Source organism: Phyllobates terribilis, unplaced genomic scaffold (assembly GCF_046119375.1).
Source record: "Phyllobates terribilis strain yellow unplaced genomic scaffold, ASM4611937v1 Scaffold_22__1_contigs__length_20350403, whole genome shotgun sequence".
NCBI lineage: Eukaryota > Metazoa > Chordata > Amphibia > Anura > Dendrobatidae > Phyllobates > Phyllobates terribilis.
In genome coordinates this window covers 5,703,570-5,722,752 of record NW_027362782.1, presented here as the reverse complement: position 1 = coordinate 5,722,752, position 19,183 = coordinate 5,703,570, and positions in this window count along the sequence as shown.

The following is a 19,183-nucleotide window of genomic DNA, read 5'->3' as shown; positions in this document are numbered from 1 at the left end:
CTGCGAACTGCAAGCCTCTTCTAAGGGGCATTTAAACCCTCTTGTTAAGCTACTGCGACCTGCACGTCTCTTGCAAGGGGCATTTAAACCGTCTTGTTAAGCTACTGTGACCTGCACGTCTCTTCTAAGGGGCATTTAAACCGTCTTGTAAAGCTACTGCGACCTGAACGTCTCTTTCAACTGGCATTTAAACCTTCTTGTTAAGCTAATGCGAACTGCACGTCTCTTCCAAGGGGCATTTAAACTGTCTTGTTAAGCTACTGCGACCTCCACCTCTCTACCAAGGGGCATTTAAACCATCTTGTTAAGCTACTGCGACCTGCACGTCTCTTCCAAGGGGCATTTAAACAGTCTTGTTAAGCTACTGCGACCTGCACATCTCTTCCAAGGGGCATTTAAACCGTCTTGTTAAGCTACTGCGACCTTCACCGCTCTTCCAAAGGGCATTTTAACCATCTTGTTAAGCTACTGTGACCTGCACGTCTCTACCAAGGGGCATTTAAACCGTCTTGTTAAGCTACTGCGACCTCCACTGCTCTTCCAAGGGGCATTTAAACCGTCTTGTTAAGCTACTGCGACCTTCACGTCTCTTCCAAGGGGCATTTAAACCGTCTTGTTAAGCTACTGCGACCTGCACGTCTCTTCCAAGGGGCATTTAAACCCTCTTGTTAAGCTACTGCGAATTGCACGTCTCTTGCAAGGGGCATTTAAACCGTCTTGTTAAGCTACTGTGACCTGCACGTCTCTTCTAAGGGGCATTTAAACCGTCTTGTTAAGCTACTGCGACCTGCACGTCTCTTTCAACTGGCATTTAAACCGTCTTGTTAAGCTAATGCGAACTGCACGTCTCTTCCAAGGGGCATTTAAACTGTCTTGTTAAGCTACTGCGACCTCCACCTCTCTTCCAAGGGGCATTTAAACCATCTTGTTAAGCTACTGCGACCTGCACGTCTCTTCCAAGGGGCATTTACACCGTCTTGTTAAGCTACTGCGACCTTCACCGCTCTTCCAAAGGGCATTTTAACCATCTTGTTAAGGTACTGTGACCTGCACGTCTCTACCAAGGGGCATTTAAACCGTCTTGTTAAGCTACTGCAACCTCCACTGCTCTTCTAAGGGGCATTTAAACCCTCTTGTTAAGCTACTGCGACCTGCACGTCTCTTGCAAGGGGCATTTAAACCGTCTTGTTAAGCTACTGTGACCTGCACGTCTCTTCTAAGGGGCATTTAAAACGCCTTGTTAAGCTACTGCCACCTGCACGTCTCTTTCAAGGGGCATTTAAACCGTCTTGTTAAGCTAATGCGAACTGCACGTCTCTTCCAAGGGGCATTTAAACTGTCTTGTTAAGCTACTGCGACCTCCACCTCTCTTCCAAGGGGCATTTAAACCATCTTGTTAAGCTACTGCGACCTGCACGTCTCTTCCAAGGGGCATTTAAACCGTCTTGTTAAGCTACTGCAACCTCCACTGCTCTTCCAAGGGGCATTTAAACCGTCTTGTTAAGGTACTGCGACCTGCACGTCTCTTCCAAGGGGCATTTAAACCGTCTTGTTAAGCTACTGCGACCTGCACGTCTCTTCCAAGGGGCATTTAAACTGTCTTGTTAAGCTACTGCGACCTCCACGTCTCTTCCAAGGGGCATTTAAACCATCTTGTTAAGCTACTGCGACCTGCACGTCTCTTCCAAGGGGCATTTAAACCGTCTTGTTAAGCTACTGCGAACTGCACGTCTCTTCCAAGGGGCATTTAAACCATCTTCTAAGCTACTGCGACCTGTACGTCTCTTCCAATGGGCATTTAAACCGTCTTGTTAAGCTGCTTCGACCTGTATGTCTCTTCCAAGGGGCATTTAAACCGTCTTGTTAAGCTACTGCGACCTCCACCGCTCTTTCAAGGGGCATTTAAACCGTCTTGTTAAGCTACTGCGACCTGCACGTCTCTTCCAAGGGGCATTTAAACCGTCTTGATAAGCTACTGCGACCTGAAAGCCTCTTCCAAGGGGTATTTAAACCGTCTTGTTAAGCTAATGCGACCTGCACGTCTCTTCCAAGGGGCATTTAAAGTGTCTTGTTAAGCTACTGCGACCTCCACCTCTCTTCCAAGGGGCATTTAAACCGTCTTGTTAAGCTACTGCGACCTGCACGTCTCTTCCAAGGGGCATTTAAACCATCTTGTTAAGCTACTGCGACCTACACGTCTCTTCCAAGGGGCATTTAAACCGTCTTGTTAAGCTACTGCGACATGCACATGTCTTCCAAGGGGCATTTAAACCGTCTTGTTAAGCTACTGTGACCTTCACCGCTCTTCCAAAGGGCATTTTAACTGTCTTGTTAAGCTACTGTGACCTGCACGTCTCTACCAAGGGGAATTTAAACCGTCTTGTTAAGCTACTGCAACCTCCACTGCTCTTCCAAGGGGCATTTAAACCGTCTTGTTAAGCTACTGCGACCTTCACGTCTCTTCCAAGGGGCAATTAAACCGTCTTGTTAAGCTACTGCGACCTTCACGTCTCTTCCAAGGGGCATTTAAACTGTCTTGTTAAGCTACTGCGACCTCCACCTCTCTTCTAAGGGGCATTTAAACCATCTTGTTAAGCTACTGCGACCTGCACGTCTCTTCCAAGGGGCATTTAATCCGTCTTGTTAAGCTACTGCGACCTGCACGTCTCTTCCAAGGGGCATTTAAACCGTCTTGTTAAGCTACTGCGAACTGCACGTCTCTTCCAAGGGGCATTTAAACTGTCTTGTTAAGCTACTGCGACCTGCATGTCTCTTCCAAGGGGCATTTAAACATCTTCTAAGCTACTGCGACCTGTACGTCTCTTCCAATGGGCATTTAAACCGTCTTGTTAAGCTGCTTCGACCTGTATGTCTCTTCCAAGGGGCATTTAAACCGTCTTGTTAAGCTACTGCGACCTCCACCGCTCTTTCAAGGGGCATATAAACCGTCTTGTTAAGCTACTGCGACCTACACGTCTCTTCCAAGGGGCATTTAAACCGTCTTGGTAAGCTACTGCGACCTGCAAGCCTCTTCCAAGGGGTGTTTAGACCGTCTTGTTAAGCTACTGCGACCTGCACATCTCTTCCAAGGGGCATTTAAACCATCTTGTTAAGCTACTGCGACCTGCATGTCTTTTCCTAGGGGCATTTAAACCGTCTTGTTAAGCTACTGTGACCTCCACAGCTCTTCCAAGCGGCATTTAAACGATCTTTTAAGCTACTGCGACCTGCACGTCTCTTCCAAGGGGCATTTAAACCATCTTGGTAAGCTACTGCGACCTGCAAGCCTCTTCTAAGGGGCATTTAAACCATCTTGTTAAGCTATTGCGACCTGCACGTCTCTTCCAAGGGGCATTTAAACTGTCTTGGTAAGCTACTGCGACCTGCAAGCCTCTTCTAAGGGGCATTTAAACCCTCTTGTTAAGCTACTGCGACCTGCACGTCTCTTGCAAAGGGCATTTAAACCGTCTTGTTAAGCTACTGTGACCTGCACGTCTCTTCTAAGGGGCATTTAAACCGTCTTGTTAAGCTACTGCGACCTGCACGTCTCTTTCAAGGGGCATTTAAACCGTCTTGTTAAGCTAATGCGAACTGCACGTCTCTTCCAAGGGGCATTTAAACTGTCTTGTTAAGCTACTGCGACCTCCACCTCTCTTCCAAGGGGCATTTAAACCATCTTGTTAAGCTACTGCGACCTGCACGTCTCTTCCAAGGGGCATTTACACCGTCTTGTTAAGCTACTGCGACCTTCACCGCTCTTCCAAAGGGCATTTTAACCATCTTGTTAAGGTACTGTGACCTGCACGTCTCTACCAAGGGGCATTTAAACCGTCTTGTTAAGCTACTGCAACCTCCACTGCTCTTCTAAGGGGCATTTAAACCCTCTTGTTAAGCTACTGCGACCTGCACGTCTCTTGCAAGGGGCATTTAAACCGTCTTGTTAAGCTACTGTGACCTGCACGTCTCTTCTAAGGGGCATTTAAAACGCCTTGTTAAGCTACTGCCACCTGCACGTCTCTTTCAAGGGGCATTTAAACCGTCTTGTTAAGCTAATGCGAACTGCACGTCTCTTCCAAGGGGCATTTAAACTGTCTTGTTAAGCTACTGCGACCTCCACCTCTCTTCCAAGGGGCATTTAAACCATCTTGTTAAGCTACTGCGACCTGCACGTCTCTTCCAAGGGGCATTTAAACCGTCTTGTTAAGCTACTGCAACCTCCACTGCTCTTCCAAGGGGCATTTAAACCGTCTTGTTAAGGTACTGCGACCTGCACGTCTCTTCCAAGGGGCATTTAAACCGTCTTGTTAAGCTAATGCGACCTGCACGTCTCTTCCAAGGGGCATTTAAAGTGTCTTGTTAAGCTACTGCGACCTCCACCTCTCTTCCAAGGGGCATTTAAACCGTCTTGTTAAGCTACTGCGACCTGCACGTCTCTTCCAAGGGGCATTTAAACCATCTTGTTAAGCTACTGCGACCTACACGTCTCTTCCAAGGGGCATTTAAACCGTCTTGTTAAGCTACTGCGACATGCACATGTCTTCCAAGGGGCATTTAAACCGTCTTGTTAAGCTACTGTGACCTTCACCGCTCTTCCAAAGGGCATTTTAACTGTCTTGTTAAGCTACTGTGACCTGCACGTCTCTACCAAGGGGAATTTAAACCGTCTTGTTAAGCTACTGCAACCTCCACTGCTCTTCCAAGGGGCATTTAAACCGTCTTGTTAAGCTACTGCGACCTTCACGTCTCTTCCAAGGGGCAATTAAACCGTCTTGTTAAGCTACTGCGACCTTCACGTCTCTTCCAAGGGGCATTTAAACTGTCTTGTTAAGCTACTGCGACCTCCACCTCTCTTCCAAGGGGCATTTAAACCATCTTGTTAAGCTACTGCGACCTGCACGTCTCTTCCAAGGGGCATTTAATCCGTCTTGTTAAGCTACTGCGACCTGCACGTCTCTTCCAAGGGGCATTTAAACCGTCTTGTTAAGCTACTGCGAACTGCACGTCTCTTCCAAGGGGCATTTAAACTGTCTTGTTAAGCTACTGCGACCTGCACGTCTCTTCCAAGGGGCATTTAAACATCTTCTAAGCTACTGCGACCTGTACGTCTCTTCCAATGGGCATTTAAACCGTCTTGTTAAGCTGCTTCGACCTGTATGTCTCTTCCAAGGGGCATTTAAACCGTCTTGTTAAGCTACTGCGACCTCCACCGCTCTTTCAAGGGGCATATAAACCGTCTTGTTAAGCTACTGCGACCTACACGTCTCTTCCAAGGGGCATTTAAACCGTCTTGGTAAGCTACTGCGACCTGCAAGCCTCTTCCAAGGGGTGTTTAGACCGTCTTGTTAAGCTACTGCGACCTGCACATCTCTTCCAAGGGGCATTTAAACCATCTTGTTAAGCTACTGCGACCTGCATGTCTTTTCCTAGGGGCATTTAAACCGTCTTGTTAAGCTACTGTGACCTCCACCGCTCTTCCAAGCGGCATTTAAACGATCTTTTAAGCTACTGCGACCTGCACGTCTCTTCCAAGGGGCATTTAAACCATCTTGGTAAGCTACTGCGACCTGCAAGCCTCTTCTAAGGGGCATTTAAACCATCTTGTTAAGCTACTGCGACCTGCACGTCTCTTCCAAGGGGCATTTAAACTGTCTTGGTAAGCTACTGCGACCTGCAAGCCTCTTCTAAGGGGCATTTAAACCCTCTTGTTAAGCTACTGCGACCTGCACGTCTCTTGCAAAGGGCATTTAAACCGTCTTGTTAAGCTACTGTGACCTGCACGTCTCTTCTAAGGGGCATTTAAACCGTCTTGTTAAGCTACTGCGACCTGCACGTCTCTTTCAAGGGGCATTTAAACCGTCTTGTTAAGCTAATGCGAACTGCACGTCTCTTCCAAGGGGCATTTAAACTGTCTTGTTAAGCTACTGCGACCTCCACCTCTCTTCCAAGGGGCATTTAAACCATCTTGTTAAGCTACTGCGACCTGCACGTCTCTTCCAAGGGGCATTTACACCGTCTTGTTAAGCTACTGCGACCTTCACCGCTCTTCCAAAGGGCATTTTAACCATCTTGTTAAGGTACTGTGACCTGCACGTCTCTACCAAGGGGCATTTAAACCGTCTTGTTAAGCTACTGCAACCTCCACTGCTCTTCTAAGGGGCATTTAAACCCTCTTGTTAAGCTACTGCGACCTGCACGTCTCTTGCAAGGGGCATTTAAACCGTCTTGTTAAGCTACTGTGACCTGCACGTCTCTTCTAAGGGGCATTTAAAACGCCTTGTTAAGCTACTGCCACCTGCACGTCTCTTTCAAGGGGCATTTAAACCGTCTTGTTAAGCTAATGCGAACTGCACGTCTCTTCCAAGGGGCATTTAAACTGTCTTGTTAAGCTACTGCGACCTCCACCTCTCTTCCAAGGGGCATTTAAACCATCTTGTTAAGCTACTGCGACCTGCACGTCTCTTCCAAGGGGCATTTAAACCGTCTTGTTAAGCTACTGCAACCTCCACTGCTCTTCCAAGGGGCATTTAAACCGTCTTGTTAAGGTACTGCGACCTGCACGTCTCTTCCAAGGGGCATTTAAACCGTCTTGTTAAGCTACTGCGACCTGCACGTCTCTTCCAAGGGGCATTTAAACTGTCTTGTTAAGCTACTGCGACCTCCACGTCTCTTCCAAGGGGCATTTAAACCATCTTGTTAAGCTACTGCGACCTGCACGTCTCTTCCAAGGGGCATTTAAACCGTCTTGTTAAGCTACTGCGAACTGCACGTCTCTTCCAAGGGGCATTTAAACCATCTTCTAAGCTACTGCGACCTGTACGTCTCTTCCAATGGGCATTTAAACCGTCTTGTTAAGCTGCTTCGACCTGTATGTCTCTTCCAAGGGGCATTTAAACCGTCTTGTTAAGCTACTGCGACCTCCACCGCTCTTTCAAGGGGCATTTAAACCGTCTTGTTAAGCTACTGCGACCTGCACGTCTCTTCCAAGGGGCATTTAAACCGTCTTGATAAGCTACTGCGACCTGAAAGCCTCTTCCAAGGGGTATTTAAACCGTCTTGTTAAGCTAATGCGACCTGCACGTCTCTTCCAAGGGGCATTTAAAGTGTCTTGTTAAGCTACTGCGACCTCCACCTCTCTTCCAAGGGGCATTTAAACCGTCTTGTTAAGCTACTGCGACCTGCACGTCTCTTCCAAGGGGCATTTAAACCATCTTGTTAAGCTACTGCGACCTACACGTCTCTTCCAAGGGGCATTTAAACCGTCTTGTTAAGCTACTGCGACATGCACATGTCTTCCAAGGGGCATTTAAACCGTCTTGTTAAGCTACTGTGACCTTCACCGCTCTTCCAAAGGGCATTTTAACTGTCTTGTTAAGCTACTGTGACCTGCACGTCTCTACCAAGGGGAATTTAAACCGTCTTGTTAAGCTACTGCAACCTCCACTGCTCTTCCAAGGGGCATTTAAACCGTGTTGTTAAGCTACTGCGACCTTCACGTCTCTTCCAAGGGGCAATTAAACCGTCTTGTTAAGCTACTGCGACCTTCACGTCTCTTCCAAGGGGCATTTAAACTGTCTTGTTAAGCTACTGCGACCTCCACCTCTCTTCCAAGGGGCATTTAAACCATCTTGTTAAGCTACTGCGACCTGCACGTCTCTTCCAAGGGGCATTTAATCCGTCTTGTTAAGCTACTGCGACCTGCACGTCTCTTCCAAGGGGCATTTAAACCGTCTTGTTAAGCTACTGCGAACTGCACGTCTCTTCCAAGGGGCATTTAAACTGTCTTGTTAAGCTACTGCGACCTGCACGTCTCTTCCAAGGGGCATTTAAACATCTTCTAAGCTACTGCGACCTGTACGTCTCTTCCAATGGGCATTTAAACCGTCTTGTTAAGCTGCTTCGACCTGTATGTCTCTTCCAAGGGGCATTTAAACCGTCTTGTTAAGCTACTGCGACCTCCACCGCTCTTTCAAGGGGCATATAAACCGTCTTGTTAAGCTACTGCGACCTACACGTCTCTTCCAAGGGGCATTTAAACCGTCTTGGTAAGCTACTGCGACCTGCAAGCCTCTTCCAAGGGGTGTTTAGACCGTCTTGTTAAGCTACTGCGACCTGCACATCTCTTCCAAGGGGCATTTAAACCATCTTGTTAAGCTACTGCGACCTGCATGTCTTTTCCTAGGGGCATTTAAACCGTCTTGTTAAGCTACTGTGACCTCCACCGCTCTTCCAAGCGGCATTTAAACGATCTTTTAAGCTACTGCGACCTGCACGTCTCTTCCAAGGGGCATTTAAACCATCTTGGTAAGCTACTGCGACCTGCAAGCCTCTTCTAAGGGGCATTTAAACCATCTTGTTAAGCTACTGCGACCTGCACGTCTCTTCCAAGGGGCATTTAAACTGTCTTGGTAAGCTACTGCGACCTGCAAGCCTCTTCTAAGGGGCATTTAAACCCTCTTGTTAAGCTACTGCGACCTGCACGTCTCTTGCAAAGGGCATTTAAACCGTCTTGTTAAGCTACTGTGACCTGCACGTCTCTTCTAAGGGGCATTTAAACCGTCTTGTTAAGCTACTGCGACCTGCACGTCTCTTTCAAGGGGCATTTAAACCGTCTTGTTAAGCTAATGCGAACTGCACGTCTCTTCCAAGGGGCATTTAAACTGTCTTGTTAAGCTACTGCGACCTCCACCTCTCTTCCAAGGGGCATTTAAACCATCTTGTTAAGCTACTGCGACCTCCACGTCTCTTCCAAGGGACATTTAAACTGTCTTGTTAAGCTACTGCGACCTGCACATCTCTTCCAAGGGGAATTTAAACCGTCTTGTTAAGCTACTGCGACCTTCACCGCTCTTCCAAAGGGCATTTTAACCATCTTGTTAAGCTACTGTGACCTGCACGTCTCTACCAAGGGGCATTTAAACCATCTTGTTAAGCTACTGCAACCTCCACTGCTCTTCCAAGGGGCATTTAAACTGTCTTGTTAAGCTACTGCGAACTTCACGTCTCTTCCAAGGGGCATTTAAACCGTCTTGTTAAGCTACTGCGACCTGCACGTCTCTTCCAAGGGGCATTTAAACTGTCTTGTTAAGCTACTGCGACCTCCACCTCTCTTCCAAGGGGCATTTAAAACATCATGTTAAGCTACTGCGCCCTGCACGTCTCTTCCAAGGGGCATTTAATCCGTCTTGTTAAGCTACTGCGACCTGCACGTCTCTTCCAAGGGGCATTTAAACCGTCTTGTTAAGCTACTGCGAACTGCACGTCTCTTCCAAGGGGCATTTAAACTGTCTTGTTAAGCTACTGCGACCTGCACGTCTCTTCCAAGGGGCATTTAAACCATCTTCTAAGCTACTGCGACCTGTACGTCTCTTCAAATGGGCATTTAAACCGTCTTGTTAAGCTGCTTCGACCTGTATGTCTCTTCCAAGGGGCATTTAAACCGTCTTATTAAGCTAATGCGACCTCCACCGCTCTTTCAAGGGGCATATAAACCATCTTGTTAAGCTACTGCGACCTGCACGTCTCTTCCAAGGGGCATTTAAACCGTCTTGGTAAGCTACTGCGACCTGCAAGCCTCTTCCAATGGGTATTTAGACCGTCTTGTTAAGCTACTGCGACCTGCACATCTCTTCCAAGGGGCATTTAAACCATCTTGAAAAGCTACTGCGACCTGCATGTCTTTTCCTAGGGGCATTTAAACCGTCTTGTTAAGCTACTGTGACCTCCAACGCTCTTCCAACGGCATTTAAACCATCTTTTAAGCTACTGCGACCTGCACGTCTCTTCAAAGGGGCATTTAAACCGTCTTGGTAAGCTACTGCGACCTGCAAGCCTCTTCTAAGGGGCATTTAAACCCTCTTGTTAAGCTACTGCGACCTGCACATCTCTTGCAAAGGGCATTTAAACAGTCTTGTTAAGCTACTGCGACCTGCACGTCTCTTCCAAAGGGCATTTAAACCGTCTTGTTAAGCTACTGCGACCTGCACGTCTCTTCCAAGGGGCATTTAAACCGTCTTGTTAAGCTACTGCGACCACCACCTCTCTTCCAAGGGGCATGTAAACCGTTTTGTTAAGCTACTGCGACCTGCACATCTCTTCCAAAGGGCATTTAAACCGTCTTGTTAAGCTACTGCGACCTTCACCGCTTTTCCAAAGGGCATTTTAACCGTCTTGTTAAGCTACTGTGACCTGCACGTCTCTACCAAGGGGCATTTAAACCGTCTCGTTAAGCTACTGCGACCTCCACTGCTCTTCCAAGGGGCATTTAATCCATCTTGTTAAGCTACTGCGACCTGCACGTCTCTTCCAAGGGGCATTTAAACCGTCTTGGTAAGCTACTGCGACCTACAAGCCTCTTCCAAGGGGCATTTTAACCGTCTTGTTAAGCTACTGTGACCTGCACGTCTCTAGCAAGGGGCATTTAAACTGTCTTGTTAAGCTATTGCGACCTGCACATCTCTTCCAAGAGGCATTTAAACCATCTTGTTAAGCTACTGCGACCAGCATGACTTTTCCAAGGGGCATTTAAACCGTCTTGTTAAGCTACTGCGACCTGCATGTCTCTTGCAAGGGGCATTTAAAAAGTCTTGTTAAGCTACTGCGACCTGCACGTCTCTTCCAAGGGGCATTTAAACTGTCTTGTTAAGCTACTGCGACCTCCACCTCTCTTCCAAGGGGCATTTAAACTGTCTTGTTAAGCTTCTGCGACCTGCACGTCTCTTCCAAGGGGCATTTAAACCATCTTCTAAACTACTGCGACCTGTACATCTCTTCCAATGGGCATTTAAACCGTCTTGTTAAGCTGCTTCGACATGTATGTCTCTTCCAAGGGGCATTTAAACCGTCTTGTTAAGCTACTGCGACCTCCACTGCTCTTTGAAGGGGCATTTAAACCGTCTTGTTAAGCTACTACGACCTGCACGTCTCTTCCAAGGGGCATTTAAACCGTCTTGGTAAGCTACTGCGACCTGCAAGCCTCTTCCAAGGCGTATTTAGACCGTCTTGTTAAGCTACTGCGACCTGCACATCTCTTCCAAGGGGCATTTAAACCATCTTGTTAAGCTACTGCGACCTGCATGTCTTTTCCTAGGGGCATTTAAACCGTCTTGTTAATCTACTGTGACCTCCACCGCTCTTCCAAGTGGCATTTAAACCATCTTTTAAGCTACTGCGACCTGCACGTCTCTTCCAAGGGGCATTTAAACCGTCTTGGTAAGCTACTGCGACCTGCAAGCCTCTTCTAAGGGGCATTTAAACCATCTTGTTAAGCTACTGCGACCTGCACGTCTCTTCCAAGGGGCATTTAAACCGTCTTGGTAAGCTACTGCGACCTGCAAGCCTCTTCTAAGGGCATTTAAACCTTCTTGTTAAGCTACTGCGACCTGCATGTCTCTTGCAAGGGGCATTTAAACCGTCTTGTTAAGCTACTGTGACCTGCACGTCTCTTCTAAGGGGCATTTAAAACGCCTTGTTAAGCTACTGCCACCTGCACGTCTCTTTCAAGGGGCATTTAAACCGTCTTGTTAAGCTAATTCGAACTGCACGTCTCTTCCAAGGGGCATTTAAACTGTCTTGTTAAGCTACTGCGACCTCCACCTCTCTTCCAAGGGGCATTTAAACCATCTTGTTAAGCTACTGCGACCTGCACATCTCTTCCAAGTGGCATTTAAACCGTCTTGTTAAGCTACTGCGACACGCACATCTCTTCCAAGGGGCATTTAAACCATCTTGTTAAGCTACTGCGACCTTCACCGCTCTTCCAAAGGGCATTTTAACCATCTTGTTAAGCTACTGTGAACTGCACGTCTCTACCAAGGGGCATTTAAACCGTCTTGTTAAGCTACTGCAACCTCCACTGCTCTTCCAAGGGGCATTTAAACCGTCTTGTTAAGGTACTGCGACCTGCACGTCTCTTCCAAGGGGCATTTAAACCGTCTTGTTAAGCTACTGCGACCTGCACGTCTGTTCCAAGGGGCATTTAAACTGTCTTGTTAAGCTACTGCGACCTCCACGTCTCTTCCAAGGGGCATTTAAACCGTCTTGTTAAGCTACTGCGACCTGCACGTCTCTTCCAAGGGGCATTTAATCCGTCTTGTTAAGCTACTGCGACCTGTACATCTCTTCCAACCGGCATTTAAACCGTCTTGTTAAGCTACTGTGACCTCCAACGCTCTTCCAACGGCATTTAAACCATCTTTTAAGCTACTGCGACCTGCACGTCTCTTCAAAGGGGCATTTAAACCGTCTTGGTAAGCTACTGCGACCTGCAAGCCTCTTCTAAGGGGCATTTAAACCCTCTTGTTAAGCTACTGCGACCTGCACATCTCTTGCAAAGGGCATTTAAACAGTCTTGTTAAGCTACTGCGACCTGCACGTCTCTTCCAAAGGGCATTTAAACCATCTTGTTAAGCTACTGCGACCTGCACGTCTCTTCCAAGGGGCATTTAAACCGTCTTGTTAAGCTACTGCGACCACCACCTCTCTTCCAAGGGGCATGTAAACCGTTTTGTTAAGCTACTGCGACCTGCACATCTCTTCCAAAGGGCATTTAAACCGTCTTGTTAAGCTACTGCGACCTTCACCGCTTTTCCAAAGGGCATTTTAACCGTCTTGTTAAGCTACTGTGACCTGCACGTCTCTACCAAGGGGCATTTAAACCGTCTCGTTAAGCTACTGCGACCTCCACTGCTCTTCCAAGGGGCATTTAATCCATCTTGTTAAGCTACTGCGACCTGCACGTCTCTTCCAAGGGGCATTTAAACCGTCTTGGTAAGCTACTGCGACCTACAAGCCTCTTCCAAGGGGCATTTTAACCGTCTTGTTAAGCTACTGTGACCTGCACGTCTCTAGCAAGGGGCATTTAAACTGTCTTGTTAAGCTATTGCGACCTGCACATCTCTTCCAAGAGGCATTTAAACCATCTTGTTAAGCTACTGCGACCAGCATGACTTTTCCAAGGGGCATTTAAACCGTCTTGTTAAGCTACTGCGACCTGCATGTCTCTTGCAAGGGGCATTTAAAAAGTCTTGTTAAGCTACTGCGACCTGCACGTCTCTTCCAAGGGGCATTTAAACTGTCTTGTTAAGCTACTGCGACCTCCACCTCTCTTCCAAGGGGCATTTAAACTGTCTTGTTAAGCTTCTGCGACCTGCACGTCTCTTCCAAGGGGCATTTAAACCATCTTCTAAACTACTGCGACCTGTACATCTCTTCCAATGGGCATTTAAACCGTCTTGTTAAGCTGCTTCGACATGTATGTCTCTTCCAAGGGGCATTTAAACCGTCTTGTTAAGCTACTGCGACCTCCACTGCTCTTTGAAGGGGCATTTAAACCGTCTTGTTAAGCTACTACGACCTGCACGTCTCTTCCAAGGGGCATTTAAACCGTCTTGGTAAGCTACTGCGACCTGCAAGCCTCTTCCAAGGCGTATTTAGACCGTCTTGTTAAGCTACTGCGACCTGCACATCTCTTCCAAGGGGCATTTAAACCATCTTGTTAAGCTACTGCGACCTGCATGTCTTTTCCTAGGGGCATTTAAACCGTCTTGTTAATCTACTGTGACCTCCACCGCTCTTCCAAGTGGCATTTAAACCATCTTTTAAGCTACTGCGACCTGCACGTCTCTTCCAAGGGGCATTTAAACCGTCTTGGTAAGCTACTGCGACCTGCAAGCCTCTTCTAAGGGGCATTTAAACCATCTTGTTAAGCTACTGCGACCTGCACGTCTCTTCCAAGGGGCATTTAAACCGTCTTGGTAAGCTACTGCGACCTGCAAGCCTCTTCTAAGGGGCATTTAAACCTTCTTGTTAAGCTACTGCGACCTGCACGTCTCTTGCAAGGGGCATTTAAACCGTCTTGTTAAGCTACTGTGACCTGCACGTCTCTTCTAAGGGGCATTTAAAACGCCTTGTTAAGCTACTGCCACCTGCACGTCTCTTTCAAGGGGCATTTAAACCGTCTTGTTAAGCTAATTCGAACTGCACGTCTCTTCCAAGGGGCATTTAAACTGTCTTGTTAAGCTACTGCGACCTCCACCTCTCTTCCAAGGGGCATTTAAACCATCTTGTTAAGCTACTGCGACCTGCACATCTCTTCCAAGTGGCATTTAAACCGTCTTGTTAAGCTACTGCGACACGCACATCTCTTCCAAGGGGCATTTAAACCATCTTGTTAAGCTACTGCGACCTTCACCGCTCTTCCAAAGGGCATTTTAACCATCTTGTTAAGCTACTGTGAACTGCACGTCTCTACCAAGGGGCATTTAAACCGTCTTGTTAAGCTACTGCAACCTCCACTGCTCTTCCAAGGGGCATTTAAACCGTCTTGTTAAGGTACTGCGACCTGCACGTCTCTTCCAAGGGGCATTTAAACCGTCTTGTTAAGCTACTGCGACCTGCACGTCTGTTCCAAGGGGCATTTAAACTGTCTTGTTAAGCTACTGCGACCTCCACGTCTCTTCCAAGGGGCATTTAAACCGTCTTGTTAAGCTACTGCGACCTGCACGTCTCTTCCAAGGGGCATTTAATCCGTCTTGTTAAGCTACTGCGACCTGTACATCTCTTCGAACCGGCATTTAAACCGTCTTGTTAAGCTACTGCGAACTGCACGTCTCTTCCAAGGGGCATTTAAACCATCTTCTAAGCTACTGCGACCTGTACGTCTCTTCCAATGGGCATTTAAACCGTCTTGTTAAGCTACTGCGACCTCCACCGCTCTTTCAAGGGGCATTTAAACCGTCTTGTTAAGCTACTGCGACCTGGACGTCTCTTCCAAGGGGCATTTAAACCGTCTTGGTAAGCTACTGCGATCTGAAAGCCTCTTCCAAGGGGTATTTAAACCGTCTTGATAAGCTAATGCGACCTGCACGTCTCTTCCAAGGGGCATTTAAACTGTCTTGTTAAGCTACTGCGACCTCCACCTCTCTTCCAAGTGGCATTTAAACCGTCTTGTTAAGCTACTGCGATCTGCACGTCTCTTCCAAGGGGCATTTAAACCATCTTGTTAAGCTACTGCGACCTGCACGTCTCTTCCAAGGGGCATTTAAACCGTCTTGTTAAGCTACTGCGACCTGCACATGTCTTCCAAGGGGCATTTAAACCGTCTTGTTAAGCTATTGCGACCTTCACCGCTCTTCCAAAGGGCATTTTAACTGTCTTGTTAAGCTACTGTGACCTGCACGTCTCTACCAAGGGGCATTTAAACCGTCTTGTTAAGCTACTGCAACCTCCACTGCTCTTCCAAGGGGCATTTAAACCGTCTTGTTAAGCTACTGCGACCTTCACGTCTCTTCCAAGGGGCATTTAAACCATCTTGTTAAGCTACTGCGACCTGCACGTCTCTTCCAAGGGGCATTTAAACTGTCTTGTTAAGCTACTGCGACCTCCAACTCTCTTCCAAGGGGCATTTAAACCATCTTGTTAAGCTACTGCGACATGCACGTCTTTTCTAAGGGGCATTTAATCCATCTTGTTAAGCTACTGCGACCTGCACGTCTCTTCCAAGGTGCATTTAAACCGTCTTGTTAAGCTACTGCGAACTGCACGTCTCTTCCAAGGGGCATTTAAACTGTCTTGTTAAGCTACTGCGACCTGCACGTCTCTTCCAAGGGGCATTTAAACCATCTTCTAAGCTACTGCGACCTGTACGTCTCTTCCAATGGGCATTTAAACCGTCTTGTTAAGCTGCTTCGACCTTTATGTCTCTTCCAAGGGGCATTTAAACCGTCTTGTTAAGCTACTCTGACCTCCACCGCTCTTTCAAGGGGCATTTAAACCGTCTTGTTAAGCTACTGCGACCTGCACGTCTCTTCCAAGGGGCATTTAAACCGTCTTGGTAAGCTACTGCGACCTGCAAGCCTCTTCCAAGGGGTATTTAGACCGTCTTGTTAAGCTACTGCGACCTGCACATCTCTTCCAAGGGGCATTTAAACCATCTTGTTAAGCTACTGCGACCTGCATGTCTTTTCCTAGGGGCATTTAAACCGTCTTGTTAAGCTACTGTGACCTCCACCGCTCTTCCAAGCGGCATTTAAACCATCTTTTAAGCTTCTGCGACCTGCACGTCTCTTCCAAGGGGCATTTAAACCGTCTTGGTAAGCTACTGCGACCTGCAAGCCTCTTCTAAGGGGCATTTAAACCATCTTGTTAAGCTACTGCGACCTGCACGTCTCTTCCAAGGGGCATTTAAACCGTCTTGGTAAGCTAGTGCGACCTGCAAGCCTCTTCTAAGGGGCATTTAAACCCTCTTGTTAAGCTACTGCGACCTGCATGTCTCTTGCAAAGGGCATTTAAAGCGTCTTGATAAGCTACTGTGACCTGCACGTCTCTTCTAAGGGGAATTTAAACCGTCTTGTTAAGCTACTGCGACCTGCACGTCTCTTTCAAGGGGCATTTAAACCGTCTTGTTAATCTAATGCGAACTGCACGTCTCTTCCAAGGGGCATTTAAACTGTCTTGTTAAGCTACTGCGACCTCCACCTCTCTTCCAAGGGGCATTTAAACCGTCTTGTTAAGCTACTGCGACCTCCACGTCTCTTCCAAGGGGCATTTAAACCGTCTTGTTAAGCTACTGCGACCTGCACATCTCTTCCAAGGGGCATTTAAACCGTCTTGTTAAGCTACTGCGACCTTCACCGCTCTTCCAAAGGGCACTTTAACCATCTTGTTAAGCTACTGCGACCTCCACCTCTCTTCCAAGGGGCATTTAAACCGTCTTGTTAAGCTACTGCGACCTCCACGTCTCTTCCAAGGGGCATTTAAACCGTCTTGTTAAGCTACTGCAACCTCCACTGCTCTTCCAAGGGGCATTTAAACTGTCTTGTTAAGCTACTGCGACCTTCACGTCTCTTCCAAGGGGCATTTAAACCGTCTTGTTAAGCTACTGCGACCTGCAAGTCTCTTCCAAGGGGCATTTAAACTGTCTTTTTAAGCTACTGCGACCTCCACCTCTCTTCCAAGGGGCATTTAAAACATCATGTTAAGCTACTGCGCCCTGCACGTCTCTTCCAAGGGGCATTTAATCCGTCTTGTTAAGCTACTGCGACCTGCACGTCTCTTCCAAGGGGCATTTAAACCGTCTTGTTAAGCTACTGCGAACTGCACGTCTCTTCCAAGGGGCATTTAAACTGTCTTGTTAAGCTACTGCGACCTGCACGTCTCTTCCAAGGGGCATTTAAACCATCTTCTAAGCTACTGCGACCTCTACGTCTCTTCCAATGGGCATTTAAACCGTCTTGTTAAGCTGCTTCGACCTGTATGTCTCTTCCAAGGGGCATTTAAACCGTCTGTTTAAGCTACTGCGACCTCCACCGCTCTTTCAAGGGGCATATAAACCATCTTGTTAAGCTACTGCGACCTGCACGTCTCTTCCAAGGGGCATTTAAACCATCTTGTTAAGCTACTGCGACCTGCATGTCTTTTCCTAGGGGCATTTAAACCGTCTTGTTAAGCTACTGTGACCTCCAACGCTCTTCCAAGCGGCATTTAAACCATCTTTTAAGCTACTGCGACCTGCACGTCTCTTCAAACGGGCATTTAAACCGTCTTGGTAAGCTACTGCGACCTGCAAGCCTCTTCTAAGGGGCATTTAAACCCTCTTGTTAAGCTACTGCGACCTGCACATCTCTTGCAAAGGGCATTTAAACCGTCTTGTTAAGCTACTGCGACCTGCACGTCTCTTCCAAGGGGCATTTAAACTGTCTTGTTAAGCTACTGCGACCTCCACCTCTCTTCCAAGGGGCATTTAAACCATCTTGTTAAGCTACTGCGACCTGCACGTCTCTTCCAAAGGGCATTTAATCCGTTTTGTTAAGCTACTGCGACCTGCACGTCTCTTCCAAGGGGCATTTAAACCGTCTTGTTAAGCTGCTTCGACCTGTATGTCTCTTCCAAGGGGCATTTAAACCGTCTTGTTAAGCTACTGCGACCTCCACCACTCTTTCAAGGGGCATTTAAACCGTCTTGTTAAGCTACTGCGACCTGCATGTCTCTTCCAAGGGGCATTTAAACCGTCTTGGTAAGCTACTGCGACCTGAAAGCCTCTTCCAAGGGGTATTTAAACCGTCTTGTTAAGCTAATGCGACCTGCACGTCTCTTCCAAGGGGCATTTAAACTGTCTTGTTAAGCTACTGCGACCTCCACCTCTCTTCCACGGGGCATTTAAACCGTCTTGTTAAGCTACTGCGATCTGCACGTCTCTTCCAAGGGGCATTTAAACCATCTTGTTAAGCTACTGCGACCTGCACGTCTCTTCTAAGGGGCATTTAAACCGTCTTCTTAAGCTACTGCGACCTGCACATGTCTTCCAAGGGGCATTTAAACCGTCTTGTTAATCTACTGCGACCTTCACCGCTCTTCCAAAGGGCATTTTAACTGTCTTGTTAAGCCACTGTGACCTGCACGTCTCTACCAAGGGGCATTTAAACCGTATTGTTAAGCTACTGCAACCTCCACTGCTCTTCCAAGGGGCATTTAAACCGTCTTGTTAAGCTACTGCGACCTTCACGTCTCTTCCAAGGGGCATTTAAACCGTCTTGTTAAGCTACTGCGACCTGCACGTCTCTTCCAAGGGGCATTTAAACTGTCTTGTTAAGCTACTGCGACCTCCACCTCTCTTCCAAGGGGCATTTAAACCATCTTGTTAAGCTACTGCGACCTGCACGTCTCTTCCAAGGGGCATTTAATCCGTCTTGTTAAGCTACTGCGACCTGCACGTCTCTTACAAGGGGCATTGAAACCGTCTTGTTAAGCTACTGCGACCTGCACGTCTCTTCCAAGGGGCATTTAAACCATCTTCTAAGCTACTGCGACCTGCACATCTCTTCCAAGGGGCATTTAAACCGTCTTGTTAAGCTACTGCGACCTCCACCGCTCTTTCAAGGGGCATTTAAACCGTCTTGTTAAGCTACTGCGACCTGCACGTCTCTTCCAAGGGGCATTTAAACCGTCTTGCTAAGCTACTGCGACCTGCAAGCCTCTTCCAAGGGGTATTTAGTCCGTCTTGTTAAGCTACTGCGACCTGCACATCTCTTCCAAGGGGCATTTAAACCATCTTGTTAAGCTACTGCGACCTGCATGTCTTTTCCTAGGGGCATTTAAACCGTCTTGTTAAGCTACTGTGACCTCCACCGCTCTTCCAAGCGGCATTTAAACCATCTTTTAAGCTACTGCGACCTGCACGTCTCTTCCA